This window comes from Pelophylax lessonae (assembly GCF_965119305.1).
Source record: "Pelophylax lessonae genome assembly, chromosome: 5".
Taxonomy (NCBI): Eukaryota; Metazoa; Chordata; class Amphibia; order Anura; family Ranidae; genus Pelophylax; species Pelophylax lessonae.
In genome coordinates this window covers 74422037-74444868 of record NC_138772.1, presented here as the reverse complement: position 1 = coordinate 74444868, position 22832 = coordinate 74422037, and positions in this window count along the sequence as shown.

The following is a 22832-nucleotide window of genomic DNA, read 5'->3' as shown; positions in this document are numbered from 1 at the left end:
GACAGAGAGAGATGGGGGGGGGGGGTTTACAGAGAGAGGGGGTGACAGAGAGAAGGGATGACAGAGAGAGAGAGGGGGTGAGAGAGAGAAAGAGGGCAGGGGAGAGGGAGAGAGGGAGAGAGGGAGAGAGGGCAGGTGACAGGGAGAGAGAGAGATAGAGAAAGAGGGCAGATGACAGGGAGAGAGAGAGACAGAGAGAGGGAGAAAGAGGGCAGGTGAGAGGGAGAGAGAGAGAGGGCAGGTAACAGGGAGAGAGAGAGGGGTGACATGGAGAGAGGGGGGTCCTGGGAAAGAGAGGGGGTGACAGGGAGAGAGAGGGGGTGACAGGGAGAGAGAGGGGGATGACAGGGAGAGAGATGACGGGGGTGGCAGGGAGAGAGAGGGGTTGGCAGGGAGAGAGAGGGGTTGGCAGGGAGAGAGAGGGGGATGACAGGGAGAGAGAGGGGGATGACAGGGAGAGAGGGGGGTGACAGGGAGAGATGGGGGTGACAGGGAGAGATGGGGGTGACAGGGAGTGAGTGGGGGGTGACGGAGTGAGGGGGGTGACAGGAAGTGAAGGTGGGGGTGACAGGGAGTGAGAGGGGGTGACAGGGAGTAGGGGGGTGACGGAGTGAGGGGGTGACAGGGAGTGAGAGGGGGGTGACAGGGAGTGAGAGGAGGTGACAGGGAGTGAGAGTGGGTGACAGGGAGTGAGAGGGGGTGACAGAGAGTGAGAGGGGGTGACAGTAGGGGAGGGGGTGACAGGGAGTGAGAGGGGGTGACAGGGAGTGAGGGGGGGGTGACAGGGAGTGAGGGAGGGTGACAGGGAGTAGGGGGTGACAGGGAGTGAGGGGGGGTGACAGGGAGGGAGTGAGGGGGGGTGACAGGGAGTGAGAGGGGGTGACAGGGAGTGGGGGGTGACAGGGAGCGGGGGGGGTGACAGGGAGCCGGGGGGGGGTGACAGGGAGTGAGGGGGGTGACAGGGAGTGAGAGGGGGTGACAGGGAGAGAGGAGGTGACAGGGAGTGAGAGGAGGTGACAGGGAGTGAGAGGTGGTGACAGGGAGTGAGAGGGGGTGACAGGGAGTGAGAGGGGGTGACAGTAGGGGAGGGGTGACAGGGAGTGAGGGGGGTGACAGGGAGTGAGATGGGGTGACAGGGAGTGGGGGGGAGACAGGGAGTGAGGGGGTGACAGGGAGTGAGAGGGGGGTGACAGGGAGTGACAGGGAGTGAGACGGGGGTGACAGGGAGAGAGGAGGTGACAGGAAGTGAGAGGTGGTGACAGGGAGTAAGAGGGGGTGACAGGGATTGTGAGGGGGTGACAGGGAGTGAGAGGGGGTGACAGGGAGTGAGAGGTGGTGAGAGGGGGTGACAGTAGGGGAGGGGGTGACCAGGAGTGAGAGGAGGTGACAGGGAGTGAGGGGGTTGACAGAGAGTGAGGGAGGGTGACAGGGAGTAGGGGGGTGACAGGGAGTAGGGGGGTGACAGGGAGTGAGGGGGGTGACAGGGAGTGAGGGGGTTGACAGGGAGTGAGGAAGCGTGACAGGGAGTGAGGGGGGAGGTGAAGGGGAGTGAGGGGGGGTGACAGGGAGTGGGGGGGTGACAGGGAGTAGGGGGGGTGACAGGGAGTGAGGGGGGGGGGTGACAGGGAGTAGTGGGGGGTGACAGGGAGTAGTGGGGGGTGACAGGGAGTGAGGGGGGGTGACAGGGAGTAGTGAGGGGTGACAGGGAGTGAGGGGGGTTGACAGGGAGTAGTGGGGGTGACAGGGAGTGAGGGGGGGTTGACAGGGAGTGAGGGGGGTGACATGGAGTAGTGGGGGATGACAGGGAGTGAGGGGGGGTTGACAGGGAGTGAGGGGGGTGACAGGGAGTGGGGGGGTTGACAGGGAGTAGTGGGGGTGACAGGGAGTGAGGGGGGGGGGTTGACAGGGAGTGAGGGGGGTGACAGGGAGTAGTGGGGGATGACAGGGAGTGAGGGGGGTTGACAGGAAGTGAGGGGGGTGACAGGGAGTTAGGGGGGGTGACAGGCAGTAAGGAGGGGTAACGGGGAGTGAGAGGGGGTGACGGGGAGTAGTGGGGGGGGGGTGACAGGGAGTGAGGGGGGTTGACAGGGAGTAGTGGGGGGTGACAGGGAGTAGTGGGGGGGTGACAGGGAGTAGTGGGGGGTGACACGGAGTGAGGGGGGTGACAGGGAGTAGTGGGGGGTGACAGGGAGTGAGGGGGGGTTGACAGGGAGTGAGGGGGGTGACAGGGAGTGGGGGGGTGACAGGGAGTAGGGGGGTGACAGGGAGTGAGGGGGTGATAGGGAGTAGTGGGGGGTGACAGGGAGTGAGGGGAGTAGCAGGGAGTGAGGGGGGTTGACAGGGAGAGGGGGGGTGACAGGGAGTGGGGGGGGTGACAGGGAGTGAGGGGGGTGACAGGGAGTAGTGGGGGGTGAAAGGGAGTGAGGGGGGTTGACAGGGAGTGGGGGGGTGACAGGGAGTGGGGGGGACAGGGAGTGGGGGGTGACAGGGAGTGAGGGGGGGTGACAGGGAGTAGTGGGGGGGGTGACAGGGAGTGAGGGGGGTTGACAGGGAGTGAGGGGGGTTGACAGGGAGTGGGGGGGTGACAGGGAGTGGGGGGGGTGACAGGGAGTGAGGGGGGTGACAGGGAGTAGTGGGGGTGACAGGGAGTGAGGGGGGGGGTTGACAGAGCCCGATACACCGCCCCTGGTCCTTGTACCATCATGGATGGTGCACTGCTCGGCAATGAAGTCTCCATCCTACCTCACCGCATCCCTGCCCAGATCTCCGCAGACACACACTCCCCCGGTCGCCCGCCGGGGCGCAGGCTGAGGAGCGGTAATTCATTGCTACAGTGCCAATGTTTTTGCGCCCCCCCTCGGCCTGCGCCCCTGGCGGGCGCCATCCTGGTCAACCCCACGGTACGCCCCTGCACAGCGCTTTACATATACAATGCACATTCACATCAGTCCCTGTCCTCAAGGAGTTTACAATCTAAGGTCCCTAACTCACATTCATACATACCTGTACATAGAAGGGCCAATTTTATACAGGATCCAATTAACCTACCAGCATGTCTTTGGAGGACATAGATTGCAAAAAAAAAGAAAAAAAACTGTAGGGGTTACTCTATATTAAATGAAAAAATACCTTTTTTTTTTAGAATAAAATCTATCCCCTATGGGTGATCTCTATCAGCAATAAGTTGAAAGTACTTGGGTCAGGCAAACATTACTGAAGTCAAGGTGCCGATTCCTAAAAACAGGAAACTCCTGCATTTAGGTGAATGGGGCCGGTGATGTTACTGGTTGGGATGTGCTGGTGTCTCCTTAACAACTTTTGACAGTAGGAAACTATCATGTATAATTGTGGTAGTAATATATTTTTAACAAACATTATTGCAGATTCCAACTCTTTTCTTTTCTTTTCTGAAGAAAAAAGCTGTGTGTTTCACCAAGTCCTTTCCAGACTGATTCCTGAATGGGAGGATCTGTGTTCATTATAATCACTCTAAAGTGGGGTACACACTATAAGAAAATCAGGCGATCGACAAAGGCTTTTTCTTTTGTTTATTGTTTCTGATTATGCGCAGTCTTTTGTTTCAAAATTTTCCCGTACGAAAACACATTAAATGAAAAATGTTCTCGTCCCTAGAGAAAAATCTTGGAGTTTGTCCCTTTGAAAATTTTTGTTCGGAAGGTCGGAATCAGCTGTCGAAAGTTGTGCACACACTATCAGAAAATCATACGATCGTTCCTCGGACTAAAATGTTCACTCAATTTTCTCATAGTGTTTACGAGCCTTAAGGGTCCTTTCACACACAGGCTGACTCCGTTTTTCTCAGCGGGGGATCGATCCGCCGATCCCCCGCAGAGCTGGCAGATGACAGCTGTGTCTCCGCGCTGTGTGCGGAGACACAGCTGTCAGGTCCCCATGCATCTCTATGGGGGAATTGGATGAGAATGGACCGTCTGTCCATTCTCATCCGATCCTATCCGATCCACTGGACGAATGGAAAATAGGGTTTTCATCCGTCCAGATTTGATGGATCGGATTGGATTGGATGTCAGCGGACATGTCTCCGCTGACATCCGATGCCCCATGCGGATGTATGGGGCATCCGTTCAGATCCGCCAAAAAAACTGACAGGCGGATCTGAACAGTCCGCCTGTGTGAAAGGGGCCTAAGGCTTCATCCACACTGGTAAGCTCCTAGAAGCTGGTATTAGCATTTTCTTGCTGCTCCTAGAAGCTAGATAGAGTTATCCTATGTGTCCATGCACATTATTTTAGGCTATTAGCACTTTTTGAGCCTCAGCATCTAGGAGCAAAAAAAAAATTGTTTCCTTTGAGTGTTTTTCCAGAAGGAGAAAATGCTAAGCATTTCTAAACACTGCTAAAACACTCCTTACAGCTTTTTTTGAGTGTTTGTTTGAGCTTATAAAAGATGCTAGTGTGCATGAAGCCTTATTGTTCTAAAGAGGAAGGTTGTATTGTCTGCATCCCATAACAAATAGTTAACCTTCACGAAAAATGAAATTCCTATTGCATGGGATGCCTAAAACTTGACTTGTATCTTGGCATAAACTTCAGAGAAAATCAGTAAGCCAATCAGAAAAGCAAGAAATGACAGTTCTGGTTGCCTCCACATTGTCATATTGCATTGATTTATTTTCATGTTTTTAAAAATTGGATGCAGCAATGCTCTGTTCATTTTTTGAATGTGGGGTCCTCCTTTAAGGCCCCTTTCACACTTGCACACTTGTATAAAGTACTCGAAACCCATATTTGAGTAAAAGTACAAGTGCTCGATCAAAAAGTGACTTGAGTAGAAGTGGAAGTGCTCTATCAAAAAGTGACTTGAGTAGAAGTACTAAAGTATTCAACATTTTTTGTAGTTAAGTATTGCAAGTAGTTTTTTTTTTAAATTTTGCTACTCAAGTACTGAAAGTAAAAGTACCAGTAGTTTTTAAAAACAATTTGCTACTCAAGTACTGAAAGTAAAAGTACAAGTACTGTGTTATGTAGTTATTAAAGAAAGAAGTCAAAAGTTTGAACACCATATTGTTTTTTTATTATTTCAAATGATTAACCTAAGGCTTCATTCACATGTCAGCGTATCGATCGCGGGCAGAATCACCGCGATTCTGCCCGCGATCCGGAAATCATTGCAAATCGCGGGACGCCTGTGCGTTGCCCGTGATTTGCAATAGCACCCCAAACGCTGTGCGATGTTGCCGCGATTTGCGCCTGCCGAATCGCGGTAACATCGCGCAAAAAAATTGCGGGACGCATGACGCCCAAAAAAGGTACAACAGCTTCTTTGGGGCGTCATGTGTCCCGCAACTTCACACAGCGTTTGGGGTGCTATTGCAAATCACGGGCAACGCACAGGCGTCCTGCGATTTGCAATTATTTCCGGATCGCGTGCAGAATCGCGGTGATTCTGCTCGTGATCGATACGCTGACATGTGAACGTAGCCTTAAGGACAATCACAATTCCTTTGGATGTAACTTTTTGTAAACAAAAACAGATAAAGTATGTCCCTCCCTTCCCCCTTTAAAGCATCCCTCCTTCTCTTCCCTGCATGTTTTTTTTTCTCCACAGCTTATTGGTGCGCAAAATCATATATAAACCAATGTGATATACAACAATATATTCCAATAATGAAATAAAGGAAGAGTGTATGAAATCAAAGTCAATAAAAAGTCCATATATATATATATAATGCCATAATACCATATATATATATATATGTGACAAAACAAGATGAATATATTTTCAAAGGTGCAGGAATCAAACAGGTGCTATTCCAAATAATAGGTGCAGACTCCCACCACCTTGTGGATTTCCCCCTTACCCGGCGGATGAAGGTAAGTGCAAAATAATATCCAAATAGACTCTTCCAGTGAAACAAAAACCTGTGCTCTCAACTTCCAGTGAAAAAAGCAAAATCAGTCTCTTACCAGAAAAAAGGTCTATGTACGCTTGTGACTCTCCTTGGTTGGAGGAGGTTCTCTTTCCCCTTAGGCTGCATTCACATGTCAGCGTTTGGATCGCGGGCAGAACCGCCGCGGTTCCGCCCGCGATCCGGAGATTATTGCAAATCGCGGGACGCCTAGCGTTGCCCGTTGATTTGCAATAGCCCCCCAAACGCCGAGCGATGTTGCCGCGATTTCCGCCTGCCGAATCGCGGCAACATCGCGGAAACAAAATCGCGGGACGCAATACGCTCCAAAGAAGCTCTTGTACTTCTTTGGAGCGTATTGCGTCCCGCGATTTTGTTTGCGCGATGTTGCCGCGATTTCCGCCTGCCGAATCGCGGCAACATCGCGCAAACAAAATCGCGGGACGCAATACGCTCCAAAGAAGCTCTTGTACTTCTTTGGAGCGTATTGCGTCCCGCGATTTTGTTTGCGCGATGTTGCCGCGATTCGGCAGGCGGAAATCGCGGCAACATCGCTCGGCGTTTGGGGGGCTATTGCAAATCAACGGGCAACGCTAGGCGTCCCGCGATTTGCAATAAATCTCCGGATCGCGGGCGGAACCGCGGCGGTTCTGCCCGTGATCCATACGCTAAGATGTGAACGGAGCCTTAACAGCAGATATGTAGACCATTTTATTTATACATACAGTAGCATTTATTTTTGTATGCGCTGATTTACACATGACATTATACACATTTTTTTTGATCTTCATGAAACCTGCCATCTACTGTTCTGGCAGTGGTAATTTTTATAATTGTAACGAGTAACTATGCAGCACAAAAAAAAAATATCGGAGTAGAAGTATTGAAATCATCGAAAAAATGTAGTGAAGTAAAAGTGGAAGTAGGAGAAAAAAAATTCTACTCCAGGAAAGTACAGATACCGCCTTTCCGTACTTAAGTACAGTAGTGAAGTAGTTCTATTAGTTACTATACATCTCTTCACACTTGTGGGACTTTTCCTGCAACTTGGGACTGCAAAGTCGCATGACAAGTAGTACTCCATGATTTCCAATGAGTACCGTTCATATCTGTGCGACTTCAAGTCGCAGAAACTTCAAAGTAGTCCCTGCAATACGTTGGTCTGACTTTGATGTGTTTTTAGGTCCATAGCCCTTTTGATTACACAGACATTGCTTCAAGTCCAGGCAAAATCGCGGAACTTTTTGGTCGCACAAGTGTGAAAGGGGCCTAAAGGCAGCCGTCCATCTGGCCTATGGTTATTGCATTAGTGTGTGGCAGAGGTTAAAGATACGAAAGAATACTAGCCCAGGCCCCCCTTTTGAACTGATGGGGCCCGGGCCCAGTACAGGAGGGCTGGCTGTACTGCCTTATCAGCAGCCCTGTATTCATGGGATTGAGCTACGTTAAATTGAACGCAGATTCGATTCAGAAGCTGACAAACTAACGATCGCTTTTTTAAAAAAAAATCACTATTTGTACATTTCTCTGTAATTAATCCAAACAGCAAAATACTAATTAACTTTGCTGATACTTTTACTGGAGCTGTGTTTTAAGAAAAAAAACTGACAGTGCAGAGAGAGTCTATTAGCATATATTAATTAAGTGCCATGAGGAGAGATTAAATAATTTATCTGAGCCAATGACACCTGTGAGTAATGCCTGTAATTTGTGTGTTCATATTTCTTAATGTAGATAATCATATTCTGCAGAGCAGGCTGTTTGTAATCATTACTGCTCAAATTTGGGGAGGCTTGTTGTTCTCAGGCTGATATTTTATTAATTATAACACTGTTTCCCTTGTATGAAATTATATTTTTTTTTTTCTACCAGCAAAATAGAATTCAAATTGCAGACTTAAATGCAAAATAAAACAAACAACTCATTTCATGGATAACAAATATTTGTGAGTTTACCAAAAAAAAAATTTGTAATACAGTTCCACCAGTTTTAAATCCAAAGGTTTTTGTCAGAGAGCACATTTGGATTCTGACTCCGCTTATGTCTGGCTTGGCTGATGCGTTTTGAGAGATGACCCTCTCATAGTTGCCAACATTTAAAAATAATTTCCAGGGACACTTTACAGCACAGCTATCAATTACTACCCAATTCCCTGAAGCTCCGCCCACTCCATAATTAATCACGCCTACTTATCAAATTATAGGGTCTACTCAATATAGAGAGAATTACAGGAAATTAAAAAGGGAATTTCAAACTTAAAGCGGAGTTCCACCCTGGATTTTTTTTTTTTTTTTTTAATACCCCAGGGACAGTCAGGGCTAGTACATTCCACAATGGCTAGCCTCTGATCTGTCCCGGGTTGCACTTACCTGTTAGGACAAATACTTACCTTGCAAACGTCTTGTCCAGCGCTGCCATCTCAGATGTGGGCAGCTTGAAGCCAGCGAGATCCCCTTCGGCGTCTTCTTCCGCCTTCTTTGGTCCCACGATGCTCTGCGCCGGCCCCGACGTCACTTCCGGGTCGCGCGCGTCATCCCTCTACAGCTTCTGGGCATGCCCAGAAGCTGTTTAGAAGGGGATGACGCGCGTGACCCGGAACTGACGTCGGGGCCGGTGCAGGCGCAATGATTCCTGGGAGCTATGACGTTCAGCTCCCAGGAATCATTGCAGAGCCAGGAAGTGACGACGGGCCGCGGCCGAGGAAGGAGGAAGAAGGAAGTAAGGTAAGTATTTTTTCTTCGCTACGAGGTAAGTAAAAAAAAAAAAATATGCGATTATCCATTTCTTTTTCAGGTGACCCGGAGCGAGAAGATGGAGGTAAGTATAAAAATAGGGTGGAACTCCACTTTAAGGCCACAGTAGCTGAGTTGGAATAAGTCTCCAATTCAGCTGCACTACTTCTGCGTAACATTTATGGGCGGCCCGATTAACAGGCGCTTCCAGGGACAATATAAATTACCTGGGACAGGCTCCTATTTGCAGGGACTGTCCCAGGAAAAAAGGGACAGTTGGCAAGTATGCCCTCTTCCTCAGAGCCAAATAGTGCTACTGAGCGGATACCAGCATGTCATTCTGCACCACAGGAGTGTCCGGGCTGTTTTGGAGACAATCGGTTCCATTGTGTTTACATGTATGCAATCATCATTTGTTTGTGAGTACAATGTATGTTGCTTTCGGATTTTAATAAACCTTTTTAGTGGTAATGCACAAGGTTGGTGCGCCCTTCTCCTGTTGTTTTGCAAATAAAAAGAGACTTGGAGGTAGCAAGAAAACACAAAGAAAAGTAAAGAAGAAAAAACAAGCGCCATACTAAGTGCAGCACATAAAGCTTTAATATAAATCTGTAAAATATTACTCACAAAATTACCCCACACAGCTGCAAAGTTTTTCAATTTTGACAGCAGGTACGGGGAGAGGATCGCCCCCTCGCTGTCACAAAGGGGGATTGAGGGAGTGCGGGGGATGCTGCATTAGTAACATGTTGCATCCTGAATATAACTAAACACGTACTTAGCCTTTAAGATTTATGGCTCTAAGTGCAGAGCTAGTTCTGGGCTTTCTATTTAGAAATTCTAGCATAATCTGCAAACACAGTAACATGATAGCTGCCCATCTTACATGTTTTTTTGTAAGATAAGGTTTTATAGAAATTATGTTCTCTTTTATAACCCTGTAAACTTTTCAACTTTTACTTTCCATGCACTCTTCTGCTACCCTGTTCATCTCGCAGGGCTCCAAAGAAAGCCTGGTACTTAAAGGTATAGTACATGACTATGGCCCTTGAGTCCTAAAGGTGCAGAACCTAAGGTGCTTGTAAACCTCTGAAATTAAAAATGAACTAAGTATATCTCTCTATAGTGTGTACTACCCTCAATCCAAAGCACTAAAGATGGTTCCTACCTGCTCTCTATTCTCTCTGCTATCAGCATGAGTTCCTTCAGAAAGGTTATACACCACAGAATCCTCTCCCCTCTAACACAGATAAGGTGATTTACAGCCTCAGCTGGGTGTGTTTTTATATGAGACACACTTTATATGAGTGCATAAGGGGTGTGTCCTTTCCCTCCACTCAGGTCTCCGATTACACTCAGCTTCCTTTTCTGTTCTGTGCCATGTGTGACATCAGATCCCTACTCCTTGTCTTTTAGAGTTTAGAATTGCTGTGCAAAATGGCCAATCAGTTTACATCTAGCCGCCCATGTAGCCATCATGGGTCTGATCCTGTCTGCTGTGTAAACACTGAAAGGGCCCTAAGTGTGGGAGCCCATTCACATTAGCGTGACTTGTCAGGCGACTTGTCAGCCTGACAAGTCGCGCTCGGTCGTGGTCCATTGATTAGCACAGGACCCGTTCTAATAGGAGCGACACAAGTCGCTCCGACTTAGAAAAAGGGTCCTGTACTACTTTGGGGCGACCTGGAGGCGACTTGCATAGACTTCCGTTATGTGAAGTCTCTGCAAGTCGCGCCGAAGTCACGGTGCACATCGGTGCACGCGACTTCACAGGTCGTCCCCCAAAGTCGTGTCGCGCCAGTCTGAATGGGCTCTTACTGTATGAAAAGGGAAGATTTGTTTCTTTTTGTTGCTGTTTTTGTATACATAGGATGTCAGATTCACTATTGTTATAAACCTGACAATAAAACTTTTATTTCATACAGTGTCTCAAAATCTGACATCATCTATGTATTCACTTAGTACTTTTATATATACCTTATATAATGAAGTGAGAGACATTGAAGGGGTACTGACACACTGAGGTTTATTTCTATAAAAAAAAAAAAAAAAAAAAATTGCCACTGCCATCAGGGAATACCATTTCCATGAAGGGGTGTACTTGGTCTGCAACAATGTTTAGGTAGGTGGTATGTGTCAAAGTAACACCCACATGAATGGCAGGAGCAAAGTTTTTCGCAGCAGAACAAAAGCCTCTGCTGGCTTGCCTTCTTCCCATGCTGGTGCCATCTCTTCCCCAGGAAAGCAATGTGCACACACCCGCCCATCAGGGGCGTAACTACAGGGGTTGCAGGGATTGCGATTGCTACCGGGCCCCATGCTCCAGGGGGCCCAGTAGCAAACCAGTGGGTGAACTTCCAGGATTGCAAAAGTCACACTTGCGACCGGGCCCTGGCATTGCACCACTGTGGGGAGGCCCCAAGATTGCAGGAAGGGAGCCCACTGCAGAACTTGTGAAAGGATCCTGCTGCGGGACCGTAATAAAAGGCCATGCAACGAGAGTAAAGAGCCCCAGGATTAGTGGGAAGAGCCCTGGGCTTCAAGGGAAGGGCCCCGGCCAGGGATCTGGGGGGGCCCTTCATGTTTTCTTGCATCGGGGCCCTGAAGGCTCTAGTTACGCCTCTGCCGCCCATCCACATGATGTAAAAAAAACATTATCTGCTTAAGGACCGTCCCACGTACATTTACTGTGGCAGGGTCGCCCTTAAGTGCAAAATCACGTACCAGTACATGATTTCTTTTAAGGGCTCTGGGGAGCCAATCAGTGAGTCCAGTGGACCCGATGTCCGGCCGAAACCCAGTGATCGTTTGAAGAGAGGCAGAACAGCAGTCTGCCTATGTAAACAAGGCAGATCGCCAGTCTGCTAGAAAGGAAGATAGAGATCTCGTGATCACGGATCTTTGTCTTCCTACAGAACAACCATCCCACTCACAGTTAGAAAGCACTCCCAGGGAACACATTTAACCCTTTGATTGCCCCTGATGTCAACCCCTTCCCTGTCAGTGTCATTTGCTCAGTGACAGTGCATTTTTTTTTTATTACTGATCACTGTATTAGTGTCACTGGTCCCCAAAAAGTGTCACGGGGTGTCGGATTTGTCTGCCGCAATATCGCAGTTTCACTAAAAATTGCTGATCGCTGCCATTACTAGTAAAAAAAATAAATAAAAGAAATAAAAAGTCCATTAATCTATCCCATAGTTTGTAGACGCTATGAGTTTTGCGCAAACCAATCAATACACACTTATTGAGATTTATTTTACCAAAAACATGTAGCAGAATACATATTGGCCCAAATTGATGAAGAAATTAGATTTTTTTAATTTTTTTTATTGGATGTGTTTTAAAGGCAGAAAGTAAAAAACATTGTATTTGTTTTTGAATTGTCGGTCTTTTTTTTTGTTTATAGCACAAAAAATAAAAACTGCAGAAGTGATCAAATACCACCGAAAGAAAGCTCTGTTTGTTGGGAAAAAGAGGACATCAATTTTATTGGGGTACAGTTTTATACAGCCGCGCAATTGTCAGTTAAAGCAAAGCAGTGCAGGATCCCAGAAAATGGCCTGGTCATTAAGGGGGTAAAACCAGGCCACCTTCTTCTACTGCTCTGTGGCCTAGCTCTGATGCTCACCGGCCCACTGTAGCTGCTTTTTGTTGTGGACGCTGGTCAGCATGGATTCCTTGACTGGTCTGCGGTTATGCAGCCCCATACACAACACACTGCAGTGCCCCTTTTTTCTGCTTTCAACTCAGCTTCATGGATAACATGTTTACCTGCTGCCTAATATATCCCACTAACTTTCAGATGCCATTGTAATGGGATAATCAATGGGTTTCACTTAACCTGTCAGTGGCCATCAAGTTATGGCTGATCGGTGTATATTTTGGGGCAATTTAGTTATTGATATTTAAACAACAGAAAAACACTTTGTGTACTGTACATTGCTCTTAGACCTTGCTTTGGAACCATGCCATTATTGGACATTATCTGGCACAACTACAAGAACTGAAAATCAGAGCTCTCATATGTTTAATATATTCAAGGTTTAGCCGCATTATTCACCGTATCAAATGAAAATACTTTTCTGAGAACTTATTCATGAACTCATGCTAGATCCTTACCCCAGTGATTTCTGCCTGTTAAAATGATTGAATTACCAACATGGGGTTGGTTTTTATTTTATTGTAATTTATTTATATTGAAATATCTCTGCTCTCTGGCTCTAATTAAATCCATATTAATGTTAAAGTGTAATTTTTTCCCTTGTAAAAACAGCATTTGTCAGGTTCTATCAGAAGAAAAATATTTTAATGATATTATGAAGCACCCCTAGTGATACTTAAGAGTAAGGCCCCTTTCACACAGGCGGACCGTTCAAATCCGCCTGTCCGTTTTTTTTGGCGGATCTGAACGGTCCCCCCATGCATCTCTATAGGGCATCGGATGTCAGCGGAGATATGTCCGCTGACATCCGATCGGATCCGTCAAATCTGGACGGATGGAAACCTTATTTTCCATCCGTCCAGCGGATCGGATCGGATGAGTAGGGACCGACGGTCCATTCCCATCCGATTTCCCCCATAGAGATGCATGGGGAACTGACAGCTGTGTCTCCGCACACAGCGCGGAGAACAGCTGTCATCCTTCTGCTCAGCGGGGGATCAGCGGATCGATCCCCCGCTGAAAAAAGCGGAGTCCGTTTGACGGACACAGTGTGTGAAAGAGCCCTAACACAAACTGGGGAATTTAAAAAAGAGTGCCTACGACAAAAGGTGCGATATTTCACACCACCCTTTTGGTGGAGGTAACCAGTGCGGTACCAGAAAGAGGGGCCTATTCAAACCCTGAGAGAGGGGCATTCCACCCACTGAGAGCTTAATTAATCCCACAAAAGACCCACAGAAAGGGGCCTAATTCCACCCACAGTACTCCCACAGGAAGGGGTGCAATACTACCCTCAGAGAGGAGTCCAATTCCACCCACATAGGACCCACAGAAAGTTGACACTATTCCATCAGCAGTGGACACACGAAAATGGGGCATTATAGATCGCGAGTACACAAGTATTTTTTTTTTTTTTTTTTAATCAAAAAGGCATGATGTGCAGTGCAAATTAAATGCAAATATTGACTGAAATTTAACATCAAGAACTTTTTTTTTTTTAAAAAACCCTTAACCACTGACACGTGCGGTAAATTACCGCATGAGAATGCGGTAGTTACGGAACAGTCAAATAAATACTCCATTCATTATTTAATGCTAAATTCTTAGTAAATTAAACCTTCACAACTGATTTACTGCATGTGTTATTTTAACACATTTATTTGCCATTATTTAACTCTTAGTGAATTGACTCCATGAGTTTTTATGGAGTTGAGTTTAGGAGCTTTGGCAAAAATAACACAAACGCTCCTAAACACAAGTTTAGGAGCTGCTTGTGTGCATAAAGCCTAATCACGCTTAGGCGTATTTAGGCGCATTTTTTTGCCCAAAAGCAGCTATCCTGAACGTGATTCTTCTGTGTGCAGGAGAGAAGCATTGATTGCATCTAAACTCTGGTGCTCCTCTAGCTTTGACAAGCTTTGACTTCATCTAAACTATGGTAAAAGCCTACGTGTACATGGACACAAATGCTTTTATTGAGTTGAGTTCAGGGGCTTGGGCAGAAAATGCCAAAAGGAGGAATCAGGGTTGCCCAGTAGCTTCTTCCTTTGCAGGCAGAAGGACATCTCACCAGAGACAATGAGTTGACCTGAAACTATAAAATAAGGCCTCATGCACACGGTTTCTTATAATTAAAGAGGAAGTAAACCCTCCTCTACAACTTGTACCTATAGGTAAGCCTATGATAAGGCTTACCTATAGGTACTGTAAATATCTCCTAAACATGTACCGTTTAGGAGATATTTACCTTACATGTCGCCAGTGACGTCACTGGCGCATGCGCTCTGAAGGAACGGCCGATCGTGCCGTTCCTTCAGAGCCCCGTGCCGTGACTGTCGGCTCTAGCGCGCGTGCGCCGGAGTGACGTCACCGCGGCTCCGGCCAATCAGATGGCCGGATGCCGCGATCCCGGAAGACGGGCGACTAGACATGTCGCCCGTCATAGAGGTGAGTGAGCGGCATGGCGGGGGCTCGTTCTGAGGTAAGTATTGCATAATGAGCTAATATGCGATGCATACTAGCTCATTATGTCTTTCTTTTGCAGGGTGTAAAAAAAAAAAACTCAAACGAGTTTACAACCTCTTTAACTGAAAATTAGAGCTATAAATTCACCTAAGCTGAATTGTTTCAAAACAGTTTAGGTGAGTTTAGCAGAGTTTGGGAGCTTATTTATTTCATGGGCCAGAATTGTAATTTATTCTGAACATTGAAATAAATAAATGGTGAAATTAAAAAAAAAAACGGAATAAATCGCTAAACGTGCCTAGAATTTATGCGCGTTTATGAACATTTATGCACACTTAACAGCGTTCAGCGTTCTTTGTGGTCAGAATTCCCCACTCCTGAACGTGATTTTAGGGTGTTCAGAAAACAGCTCATAAACTCCCCTTCTGATAAACTTGTAAAAACATCCTTGTGTGTATGTTCACATAGGATAACATAGAAGGGAGTTTAAGGGCAGAAAAAACAAAAAAAACAAACTCACAAAAAGTGAGTTTAACAGCAGCAGTGTGCATGAGGCCTAAGTGTCAGCAAATGCAGTCAAGATAAATCTGAGGTCTGACTCCACTTAAAGCGGTTGTACAGTCATCTTTACAAAATGAAAAGTCAGCAGCTACAAAAACTGTAGCAGCTGAATTTTAATAATAGGGCTCTCACCTGTCCCAGGATCCAGCACTGTCCTCACCCGCCCGATTTCTTCACCGGGCTTCAGTCCCCGGCACAAACTGTGGGCAGCTGGCTCTGACTACTTGCAGCTTCACAGCCGGTTACTCATTGTGCATGCGTGAACTGCGCTATCGGAATAGTCCAGCAACTTTCTGGGACCTGTGATGTGTTCCAGAAGGGTGCGGGGGAAGGAGTGGGGGAAAAACTTCCGCTTAAGTCGCCACAGCGAAAACCAAGTATCCCCCCACCCCCTCAAAAAAGTGCCAAATGTGAAGGTGGAAGGAGAAGGAAGAGAGGAACTTCCTCTTTTGGGTTAAGTTGCACTCTAAGTAGTTCAATGGCCTGGCATCTGCTAATGCTGACAACATCCTAGTGCCAGCTAGTCAACAATATTAACAGTATTTAGGAGTCTTTTTAGAAGCTGCAGTTTGGGGGTGATAGGAGATATTTTGGACTATTTACCTGCATGCCCAATCACCCCTTTCCAGTACATACATTCAGTGCTGAAAGTGCCAGTACTGTATACTGCCATGTTCCCACTGAAAAAAAGACCTGTAAGCACTTGTTGGAGACTGGTACATGAATTTATTGGATGCATAGTTGGAGGTGGCACCGAAGTCCATACCGTCGACATTCTTGTCCCCTGTGCATGTTCAGCCCCAGTAGCATAGCGTTGTCAGTTGCTACAACCCATCAGTTGTGCAGCCGACAGTGCCATAGCAATCAATGGGCCCCATTCAGCTGCCAACCAGGAGATTCCAGTCATAGCCCAAAGAAGTATAGTCAAAAAAAGTGCAGTGCTCTCCTTCAATAAAATGCATTCAAATTATAGTGCGTAAACAAATATCTGAAACCAGTGTAAAAATCATCTATATATAATAACTTAGCGTGAGTCCATCTTTTCTTTTGAATATATATACAGTCCATCAATAAATTATTTAATGTCCGTGAAAAAAAGGTTGCAGTCCCATACACCAGAAACTCTTCAGTATTTGCCTCTGATCCCTACAGTGTCCTTCACCCCACCTATGGGTGTCTTCTCACCTGCTTGAATGGCCCTCACTAATTAAAGGAGGTCTACAGTATATGCGCTTTGCAGTTGAATAAGTGGCACCGCTCCCACTGGCTGTACATTCCAACTCTGTGGCTCTCAGCGTGGTGTCAATTATATAGGAGGCAAGAGGAAAGAACCAATAGTGCAAATCGCTAATACAAAGTATTTATTTCTGTAGCACTGCCCCACTGGGGGTTGCTTGTAATTGTGTGTTCTTCTTTGCCGCTGTGACCCTGTGAACCTTCCAGCCCTCCTGACACTCTACGTTCAGACATTTTTGGCACATTTTGTTTACAAGTTAAAATCAGTATTTTGTGCTAGAAAACTATTTAGAACCCCCAAACATTATATATATATATATATATATATATATATATATATATATATATATATATATATATATTTTAGCAAAGAGTCTGGAGAATAAAATGGCGGTCATTACAATATTTTTTGTCACGTGGTATTTGCGCAGCGGTCTTTCAAACGCCATTTAGCGTGACATCATCTTTTTACTTGGCGTGAAAGATGATGTCACGCCAAGTAAATAGATACCCAACAGTTTAAAATTGCTCACACCCGCGGAATGGCGACCAACTACGGTCAATAAAAATCTCCACAGGCAACGATTTAAAAATTTGTAACGGTTACCAGTTTAGAGTTAGAGTGTAGCTCTTTTTTTTTAAACTATTGCTCACGCTCTGGTGATCGCGGTGATACCTCACATGTGTGGTTTGAACAGCGATTTCATTTGCGGCGCAGCTTCCGTATACATTTTCTTTCGTGCGCAAGCTCACGGCAACGGGGCAACTAAAATTATTTTTTTTTTCCCTATTTATTTTATTTATTTTTTTTTAATTTTAACACATGTTTTTTAAAAAAAAAAAAAACTCTAATCACTTTTATTGCTGTCACAAGCAATGTAAACATCCCTTGTGACAGCAATATGCAGTGACAGGTACTCTTTATGGAGGGATCGGAGTCTAAAAGACCCTAGACCCCTCCACTACACTTCCATGTATTCAAAATGCTGAAAATTGCATTTTTGAATACATTCAGTTTTTGAATCTGCCGCCTTTAGCAGCCGAGTAACCCGGCTGTGACGTCATGGACCCCGCCTCCGGGTTACGTCATCGGAGACCCGATCGAAGCCGCATCCGGCTTAGATCGGGACTCCATCCAGCCTGCAGATGTGCCGGCTGGTTGCTCGGTGGGACGGGAGACCCGGACAGAGCCGCGGAAGGCAGCGGGAGGGGGGGATGTCCCCTCCCGCTCGCCGGGGTAACAATTGAGTGGTTCCCGAGCTGTATCGGTCATTACCGCCGGGAAGCCGATCGCCGGCTCTAAACAGTGGCACTGGGATGATGCCTCTAGTTAGAGGCATCATTCCGGTAAAACCACGCAAAGTCAGCTGACGTAGGTCTACGTGATTTTGCGTGAAGTGGTTGAATAACACACTGACACAATGAAAATAGTTTTTAACTCTTTAGCATGGCTTTACTTGAGAAAAAGGCTTGAAAAGAGTATTAATCAACTAGTCCCTGGTTAAACAGCCAGGGCGCAGTTGAAATAACACTAAAGAACAGTGAATAACAAGTTATAATAACAAGTAAATACTCCAAATACACACAATATCTTACAGAAATGAATCCCTCAGAAAGCTATTAATTGCTATGAAAAATGCTTTTATTAAAGGGCAACCCCGAGACGGCCTATAATACCTGTACCCTAATGAGAGATGAGGTAATCTAGATACCAGTAGCGTGTCCCCTTTAAGAGCAATGATATAGCAATGTTCAGTATCCAAGGCCTTGCTAAGATCTTCACCGGCAGTTGGAGCTCAAAGAACAAATGATTCCCCAGTGTAGCACAGTGTGAAACAGGCAATGCAGGATAGCTGGTTCTGATTAATGATAATCTACTAACTGATCCAGATGTAGAGTGTTTGTGTTCATTGATTAAGAGAAACTGTACCAACTGGTAACTGGATTCTGAGCAGGTGCTCTCTCGCCAATCCTGATTTCCTTCTTATGAGTCCTGGAAGAACAGGCAATGGCAGCTCTCCAGGCTGTGAGACACTGAGATGGCTGCGCTGTGCTGTTTCATTGAGTCCCACCGACTCCACTCGATCAGCAATGCTGCAGGAATGTCCGCCATGTAGCGATTGGCATCCGTCCCGCCTAGGCTGAGTCTGCAGACAGCTGGGTGGTGTGCAGTAGGCCACAGTCCCCTCTCTCTGCGGCAGACCGATGCACACGTGATGGATCCTGGGAAGCAAGAGTGCGTGGGCCTCTTCAGCAGATCCCTTTATAGTCTCTCCCACAATTCTCTCCTGTAGCCCATGGCCTGTTGGGAATAGTTCTTAAACAGTTCAGCAGTGCAGTAATATCCTTTTAGAAAACTACAGTTCCCACAATGCCTTTCTTCCAGTCTTAGGAGTATGATGCATGAAATCTGAAACCCACACTAGGGGGAGTATAGAGACAGTGAGGGAGCAGAGAGTAAGTCTGCAGTGTCAGATAATGGTAGTCCTCTCCTGGCTACATCTCCATATAAAAATACACTCACATTTCAGTAGTAAAAAAACTAGCATACACTCTGCATACACAGCTCCACCTAGCCCCTAGTTGATTACGTCACCGTGCACCTTACGCGTAGCGCCCAATGGGCTTTCTCAAAGGTTCAGGCTCATGTTAATTTATTATATATAGATGATTTTTACACTGTTTTCAGATTATTATTTATGCACTATAATTTGAATGTACTTTATTGAGGGAGAGCGCTGCACTTTTTTGTGACTATATATATTTATTGCATTTTGTATGGGTGGTTAGATGCATAGTGGTGCTAGCTGCTTCCTATAGTATATAGAGTTAAATAAGACACAGGAATAGCGCGGACAGTTTTTTCACATATATATATTGCCCAAAGAAGGCCACTTTAACACTTCCACTATTCAGAACAGCACAAATTTAAATAAAATACCTAAAATTCCAGTGTAACATTTACTACATTGTATAGTAGTGTCCTTTAAAACTTTGGAGGAAATTTGTTGAAACTCCAATGTCAACCATCATTACTGTTCTCATATAAATAGGCAAATGCATAGGCCCATCGCCATTCGTTATATTTACATGATAGCGATATCACAGGCAAGAAACTGACTTTCCTTATGGGATTTGTTAAGTTGTGGCTTTAAATATTCTAGAACATTTGGAGGAGGAACTTTCCTGAGCTCGATCACCTGGCAAGTCCTGACTGATAATTACATAGTCCCTGCAGACCTCACTAATAGCTTGTTTTTCTCAGTCTCTGCAGATTGGCCAGAACTGCCAGAATGTTGTGCTGCGATCGGTTCCCTTAGAGGATTGCTTTGGAAGAAAATCTGTACAGCAGCAAGTTATAAACGTCTGTAGATTGTCACTGGCAGTGTCCTTGCTCTGAAAACATGTCTATTAGTTGAAGCATACTAAGACCCAACCTGCATCTTTCTTATAGAAGATGGTTCTCTGATCTCATGCTCTGATCTTGTAGTAGAGAAGGCTGCTGTAATCTACCAGGCAGATGATTCATTATTATTGTAAAAACAAAATGAGACTACAGATAAGATGTGAAAATAGATATTATTTGAAAAAGCGGTGATTTCTTATTTATTAAAGCTGGATTTCAGGTTGCGTGATGCTGTATTGCTAGCATTTCCTTTACCCGCTGTGCATGGGTCAAAGCTATTTTTAAGTTTACCTTTAAAAGTTAATGTTGCCTGACCTTCATAAAGCCATCTCCTTTTTTGTGGACTGATGAAAGGAGTAGAATAGTGTCTATATGTCACAAGTATTTATTATATATGTTAACTATGTACTGTACATAAAATCTGTGTTTTACAAATAAACATGTCCCCATAGGGCTTGCTGTATAATGACTTGTTGGGCTTCCTCTGATTACCTGCAGTCACTTAGGGTTCATCCTTACTCCCAATGGCTCGTTACTTCATAAACAGTCCAGAGGTGTTGGTTTTTGGTGTTTATTTTGGAACTTGGATGGGAGAAGGGAATAGTGGAACTATGTACATTGGATAAGGACAACTCTAACTTAGCCTCACCAGGTTGCTTGTGGAAGCAGTCTCACTGCTTGAAACATACTGCCACGTGTATGGAAAGGGTTGAGTCTCACTGCTCTCTCTCCAGCAATAGACTTGGGGAAGAAATGAAATGAGAAAAGCAGGTGCGCTAAACTAATGTGCTCTAATCAAACAAATGACTAAAACAAAACGAAATGTATGGTATCAAGTAAGGGTCCGTCACTCAAAAGTAACATAAACCTTATGTGAAAATCACAGTGAATGGCTGTCTAGTTCAACCAGTACAAACCAACAAAGGAAGACTTGGTGAAAACAGCTAATAACTAAAGTAAATGCAAACAGGTGCAATTAGGTGCAAAGCACAAAATAACCGTTGAAAATGGTGGTGACAAAATTGATCAAATAATATATATAGGTGTATACAAATAAATTCTGGGTGTATACAAATAAATCTAACTGTGTAAAAGTGCAAAGTCCAAAAGTCCATGATGTAACAAAACACATTCAATGTGGCTCCAGGTGAAAAAATCCACAGCGACTGAGTGTGTAGTTTATCCCACCACCGTAGATGGACTGGCCCCCTTACCAGAGTGAGAAAATATAGGGGCGTGTATATACTCAGATCCAGGATGGGATTTTCATGCTCAGGTGAGGGTAAGGATAATAATAGAACCTCCTCTCCTCAACAGGAGAGAGTAAATAAGCCTCTTACCAGATGGATAAATATAAGGGCTGGTATGTAAGCTCCACTTAAAATGGATATCCTCCTCTCCTCCTGGCATGTAACTGGATCGATCCCCTCTGGTTATTGATTGATATAAATCCTCACGGTGAACCATGTAAAAAAGGAATCGACTAATAGTGCAGTATCCTCCAATAAATTTAATGTAATAAATGGATACATTTACATAAGTAGTCTTTACAGAGGCGAAAACTGTAACCGAGAGATGGATAGGAGACCGCGGCAGCCTGCAGCGCGGACCGCAGCGATGAATAGTGACGATGCGGCGCTCCTCTCTGACACGTTTCCTCCTAATGCAGACATCAACTGAGACTCCTGTTGAATTTATTTGTATACACCCAGGATTTATTTGTATACACCTATATATATTATTTGATCAATTTTGTCACCACCATTTTCACCAGTTATTTTGTGCTTTGCACCTAATTGCACCTGTTTGCATTTACTTTAGTTATTAGCTGTTTTCACCAAGTCTTCCTTTGTTGGTTTGTACTGGTTGAACTAGACAGCCATTCACTGTGATTTTCACATAAGGTTTATGTTACTTTTGAGTGATGGACCCTTACTTGATACCATACATTTCATTTTGTTTTAGTCATTTGTTTGATTAGAGCACATTAGTTTAGCGCACCTGCTTTTCTCATTTCATTACTGTTCCCCATTTTGGATCTAAGGTTGCAGCTTCACTATTTTTTATCCAGCGTACTTTCTTTATCTTATAATAGACTTGGTGATCGACATTCTCTTCAAGACACTTACTAGCATCCACTTTACTGACACCCATCCACTGACTCTTCTAGCTGCAGCGGTGGCCCCCTCAGGTCAGGCCCCTTGACACAGATCTGTACTTACTGTACTGCAGTATCAGATCCTTCAGTGTCTCCCCTTCCAGTCAGCTTCACAGGACCTCTGGATTCAGTTCCTCTCTAGCTCTCTTTAGGCTCTCAGGTTGACTACCTGAGGATGCATGGCACCTCTACAGAGGAGGAGACAGCTGCCCCTCCCTCCGGAACTCAGCTATCCAGACGAAAGAACCCGAGCACATGTGCTCCTGGCATTTATACAGTATCCTAGCATGCACTGAGGCACTTTCCTCTGCCAAATCACCAGGGCTTTACTAAATACCTGTGCACTCATTCACCAGGTTTCCTCCCACTGTCCAATATGCCTCCCTATTGGACCAGTGTGAACCACTCTGCAGACAGACTGAGTTGCACCTGAGCACATAGAGCAGACCTCACTAACAGATCCTGCTCTCTGGTAGGCAGAGAACAATATATATTTACCTGCAATCCCTCTGGTAAGCAGACAGGATTCAAAACTATACTTTCTCTCTCTAGCACCTACCTAGGAGGGTGCTACATGTGATACAGGGTACATCCATTACATAGGAAGTCTATAACATTAGGGTGTTATACATAGAACCTGTTTACCTTTTGACTTTTTAGTTTTTGTTCAATCTGAAACCTTGTACAGTGCATTTCAAGGAGGGGATCCTAAAGGGGTCATT